We start from the raw sequence: 5,723 nt of genomic DNA, 5'->3' as shown, positions 1-5,723 counted from the left end.
AAAAATATAAATTGAAAAACAGGAACTGAAAATACCTCAGCGTGCCCTGAGGCTCAAGTCACCTCTCGCAATATGAGTTGACTTTTTTTGAAAAGTAGAAATTGAAAAACAGAAATTGAAAATACCTCAGCGTGTGAGCCAAGGCTCAACTCACCTCTCGCAATATGAGTTGATTTTGGAAAAGTAGAAATTGAAAACAGAATTTGAACAACAGAATTTGAAAATATCTCGCCATATGACCCGAGGCTCATCTCACCTCTCGCCATATAAGTTGATTTTTTGAAAAGTATAAAAACTGAAAATACCTCAGCATGTGAGCCAAGGCTCAACCCACCTCTCGCAATATGAGTTGATTTTTTTGAAAAGCAGAGATTGAAAAGCAAAAATGAAAATTCTTCAGTGTGCCCTGAGGCTCAACTCACCTCTTGCAATATGAGTTGATTTTTGACAAACAGGAATTTGAAAAACAAATTTTGAAAATACATCAGCGTGCCCCGAGGCTCAACTCACCTCTCGCAATATGAATTGATTTTTAAAAAAAAAACATCAAAATACCAAAACCTGTCATCTGGTGGAGCTCAGGTGTCTCTTTGATTCAGTACAGCTATCATCATATCTTCTTACTCTACTGGAGTACCTGTATATGTCATGCATGATGTTATCATGATATGCAAATGTTTGTCTTAAATGCCTTTATGCCTAGATGATTATGCTATGCGCCTTGGGTTTGTTTGTCATATGTCCCTTTCCGTGATGATTTTTGATGATCTGCGTTCATTGCTTTGACTCTTGACTCTCTCTTCAGGCCCTGTACCTGTCCTCAAGCTTCACGAATAATCTGCGTTTCTCAGATATCGCTCTTTTGCCCCTGGTTGAACTTTGTCCTTGCGTTGAGGCTCTTGCACTTATCAAATTCTTATCTGGGTAATGCTTAACATTTCTTTTGTTTAGAGCATGTCATTTCACTATTTATCATGTAAATAAACTACATAATGAGATGCATGAAAATGGTCAAGTAGGGCCAAAAGGATACCTCACATTTATTTATTTCAAATGTAGCAAACAAAGAAGGTTAATCAATGATAGTAAAAAAAAGTGTCATAAAGAGAAAAGGTTAATCAATGATAGTAAAAAAAGTGTCATAAAGAGAAAAGGGATCGCCTTCAACAAATACAAATGCTCTAGATATTCAACGCATTAACTCTTCCACGTTCCTTCATCAAGAATCTTTTCGAGCATGGCTTCTTGCATAGAAGATTTCGAGCTTTCATAAATGCTTCAAATACTATAGTCTTGCTGTTTGACCCACCGTTCGAAATGTCTTGTTCTTTAAACCCGGGTTTGCTTCATTAGAATGCCCTTTCGGGTTTTTATCCTAATCTTTTGTGTTAATCAAGACACATTTTTCGGGTTTTTATAACAGCCCGATTTTGGGTCTAGTCGAAACAGTGGTTTCGGGACCACTATTTTGAGGCTAGAAAAAATTATTTTAGTATTATTTTATGTGTTATAATATAATTTTATAAGTGCATGTAAATTTTGGTAAGTTAATTTTAGCAATTTCTAGTCCAATTTCGAAAAATGACTAAATCGCGTAAAAGGTAAAAGTTGTGTTTTAATACCTAAAGGTGTTAAATTGCCTTGTATCTTAAATTGGGGGTACTTAAAGTAAAATTAGGCCATTGAAAGTGTGATGGCCGGCCATGGGAGACAAAATTGTTAAAAAGTCAAAATTAGGTGAAATTTGGTCACCAATTTTGACTAGTTTTATTATTAACAAATCAAAAAGAAAAAGCTATCATTTTTCTCTTCTCCTTCACCGAAATATGCAGCAAAGAAAGGGCTTTGAAGCTGGAAAATTTCAGCAACATATTTCCCTTGCTTGTAAGTGATTTTAGTGTCTTTGCTTGATGATTTTTACATTTTTGGAACCCCTAAAGCATGAGCTTTCATAAAAGGGGACTATTTTGCAAAATGATGAAGAGTCTAGGGTTTTGCCATGAGATTAAATGTGTTGTTTGCTGTGTTTTTAAGGAAGATTATGAGTCTTATTTGTCTAATAAACAACTTTTGTGAAAGAAATTGCATGAAAACACCTTAAAAAAGGGCTAGATTGCTAAGTTGTAAAATGAGTTGTAATGTGTAAAATAGTTGAAATTATGAGTTGCTATAGTTATGAAAATGGTTCATCTAGACTCAAGGAGTAAAGAAATGTGATAAAAATTATGTTACGAGTATTGGGGAAAAAGTGCAAATATACAAAAGTTTAGGGGTCAAAATGAAAATTTGTAAAAATATGATTTTTAGACCCATATGAATATTGTGACTGATTGGTAGGCTAAATGTGATATTATAGATCAAGGAAATCGAGATTTGGACCTAGAACGGAAAGAAATTGATTAAGGGATGATTATGTCCTTTTCACCTTTGTTTGTATCGAGGTAAGTTCGTATGTAAACAATACCATGCTATACATGTATTTAAGTGTTATCATTACATGAATTGTACAGATATTAAGTGTATGTGATTAATAGAAATATGATAAGACAAAGCCTTAATAGACGAGGAAAAATCCCGTTTGAACCTTAGGAATAGAATAGGATACGAGTGACATGTCACTAGGAATTATGAGTCTAGATGACTAGCTCAAGAGTGAGCATTGAAATGTCATGAGATATGAGGTAGCTTTAGCTAAAATTGAGGGACTTATGTGCAAAGTCTTTTCCGAGTATCCAATTAGTATTCCAAGTGTTCAACGGGCAATCCGAGGAAAGAGTTGATGATGGTCCCAATGAGGTAAGTCATTGGTGAGTATGCACTTGAGTTATGTTACGAGTTGTTCAAGTATGTATACTAAGCCTATGAGAATGCCTTGATATGTGATGATCTATGATGCATAATATGTGTTCTTACCATGATGGATGAAATGATGTTGTATTAATTTTGTGAACAATGATCATGAATGAGTAACTTAGCCTTGACAGATTTGAGTTACTGCAGTATTGTAATTTTGAAAATATACTAAAAATAGTAGAAAATGAGTTAGAGGCAGAATAAAATATGGGATTAAATCTTAATGAGTCTATTTTCACATGAAAGAAACAGGGGAAGAAAAAGAAATCTATATTGTGTGATATTTGAATTCTTGTAAAATAGGGTCTGAATGAATTCGAGATCCCCTGTTCTGACTTTAGAAATTTACCATAAATTGTAAAAAAAATATTAAGAGTCATAACTTATATGCATGGATTCCTTATTGAGTCTATTTTTAAGGAAAACAAATTTCATGGTCATTGTAATTCTGTATAGGGAGATATTCGGTTTGTAGTGCACAAGGGTCAGAGTAGTCATACCCTGAAATAGGGGAAACTTTAACTAATAAACTGTACTAAATGGCTTGACCAAAAATTCTAGAAAAAAATTAGTAAGTATACATATGAGTCTAGTTTCAAGAGAGATAGACGAGAACATTATTCAAATCCTGTACTATGATATAATTGAACTTTAGTGCAGAAGGGTTGAAACTGTTAGACAGTGAATCAGAAGCAAACTTGAGGAATAAACTGTACTAATTGGCTAAGTAAAAAATTCTAGAAATTTTATGAAAGAAAGATAAATGAGTCTAGTTTCAGGGAAAATTAACAGAACTTAATTTGGAGTTTCGTATCTCCAGATATAAATAATTTAGTGACTGTTGCTCAGGAAGACAGCTTGCAGTGAACTTGAGAATTTGTTCTAAACATTGATAAAACAAGTTAATGAGTTGCTTATGGTTTTCATATGAACTTACTAAGCGAAATCTTACCCCCTTCTTTCTCATGTTTTCTAGAGTTTCTAGGTTAGCTCGGGTTGGAGGCCGTCAGAGATATTATCACACTGTCAAGTTAACGCTGTCGGCGTAAGTAAACTCAAGTGATTCTAGTCTATGGCATGTATAGGGTTTTAATGTGAGTATGTAATATTATGATTTAGCCAAAGACATTGGCTTGTTATTAAGGTAGTATTAGTCATGTAAATTGGCCTATGGCGGCTAATATCGTTATGGGTCCATATGATTATTCTTATGCATGTATGTTATTATCTCTTGGGATGTGGCTTACAACATGTATGCCGAGAGATTGAATTGAGATTCATTGATGAGCTAATAACTAATGCAGGATTAAGTGATTGGTAAATAGTTAATAATGCTTCATGAATGGTTTGTGGATATGATTATGCATGCTTTGTGATGGACATGAGGTTTGATGACATGTTGATAGCTATAGCATTAATATGGTAAAGATGAAAGAAAAACTTATTGTAATGGTTGCATGTGAAATTACCATCGTCATGTCATGTTAGGAAGGTTTAAGTGCCTAATTTTTCCATGTTGTATGCTATTGTATAAGTATGCGTGCATGTGTTGTGAGTGTGACAAAATGGCTTGGAAAATAGCCTTGTATTTGTCCAGGTTTTGGATATGGGTTCGGGACATGGGCGTGTCCTTAGCACCCGGGTGTGTGTTCTATACCTACACGGGCGTGTGGAGCCTTGATGCAAGAGATTTCCTAAGTTTTTCATGAGTTCTCGGTTGGGTCCCGAACCACCCCGAATGCATGTATTGGGCCTCGTAAGCTCGCATAAAGGACAGATTGCATGTGAAAAGAAAAGTTTTTAATTATTTGAGATTTCATGGCCCTGTTTAGTATGGAAGTGTTAGTAAAATTCTGGTAGCACCTCGAACCCCGTCCAGGCGTCGGATGCGGGCGAGGGGTGTTACAGTTTTCACCTTGATCTTTTTTTGTTAATCAAGACACCCTTTTCGGGTTTTCACATTGATCTTTTTTTTTATGATGCCCTTTTTCGGGTTTTCATCTTAATTTTTTTCAAGCATAATATTTCTTCACAGCATCTGAATTTACTGGATTCGGTAACTCCTTCCCATCCATCTCGGTGAGAATCAAAGCTCCGCCTGAGAAAGCCTTCTTTACGATGTATGGTCCTTCCCAATTTGGTGCCCATTTTCCTGGCAGATCTTTTTGTATTGGGAGGATCTTTCTCAGCACAAGTTTACCTTCATGGAATTCTCTTGGCCGTACTTTCTTAGCATGAGCCGCGATCATTCTCTTTTGGTACATCTGCCCATGACAGATTGCCTTTAAGCGTTTTTCTTAGATAAGATTTAGCTGGTCATATCGAGCTCGAACCCATTCTAATTCTTCTAATTTCGACTCCATTAAGACTCGTAGAGAAGGGATCTCAACTTCGATAGGTAGCACAGCTTCCATTCCATAAACCAAAGAGAAAGGAGTTGCTCCCGTAGATGTCTGTACCGATGTGCGATATGCATACAAAGCAAATGGTAGCTTCTCGTGCCAGTCTTTATAGGTCTCAGTCATTTTCCCAATAATCTTCTTAATATTCTTGTTCGCTGCTTCAACAGCTCCGTTCATCTTTGGGCGATAGGGTGAGGAGTTATGATGCTTTATTTGGAATTGCTCACACACTTCTTTCATCATCTTGTTGTTCAAATTCAAGGCGTTATCTGAAATGATCCTTTCAGGCAAACCATATCGATAAATGATTTCCTTTTTCAAAAACCTGCAAACTGCAGTTTTTGTCACATTGGCAAACGAAGTAGCTTCTATCCATTTTGTAAAGTAATCAATAACCACAAAAATGAACCGGTGTCCATTAGAAGTTTTTGGGGAGATTAGCCCTATAACGTCCATGCCTCACATAGA

At 35.7% G+C, this 5,723-nt stretch overlaps 1 long non-coding RNA gene across 1 annotated transcript; it reads left to right on the top strand.

Moving 5' to 3' along the window:
• Nucleotides 1-1,829: 1,829 nt before the first annotated feature.
• LOC121210937 (uncharacterized) lies at nt 1,830-4,082 on the top strand. The gene is made up of 2 exons (XR_005906222.1): nt 1,830-1,884; nt 3,830-4,082. It is a non-coding gene; the product is annotated as an uncharacterized lncRNA (long non-coding RNA).
• Nucleotides 4,083-5,723: the final 1,641 nt, after the last annotated feature.

The sequence above is a fragment of the Gossypium hirsutum genome, chromosome A12, assembly GCF_007990345.1.
Source record: "Gossypium hirsutum isolate 1008001.06 chromosome A12, Gossypium_hirsutum_v2.1, whole genome shotgun sequence".
NCBI lineage: Eukaryota > Viridiplantae > Streptophyta > Magnoliopsida > Malvales > Malvaceae > Gossypium > Gossypium hirsutum.
This window is presented reverse-complemented; position numbering and strand designations above follow the sequence as displayed.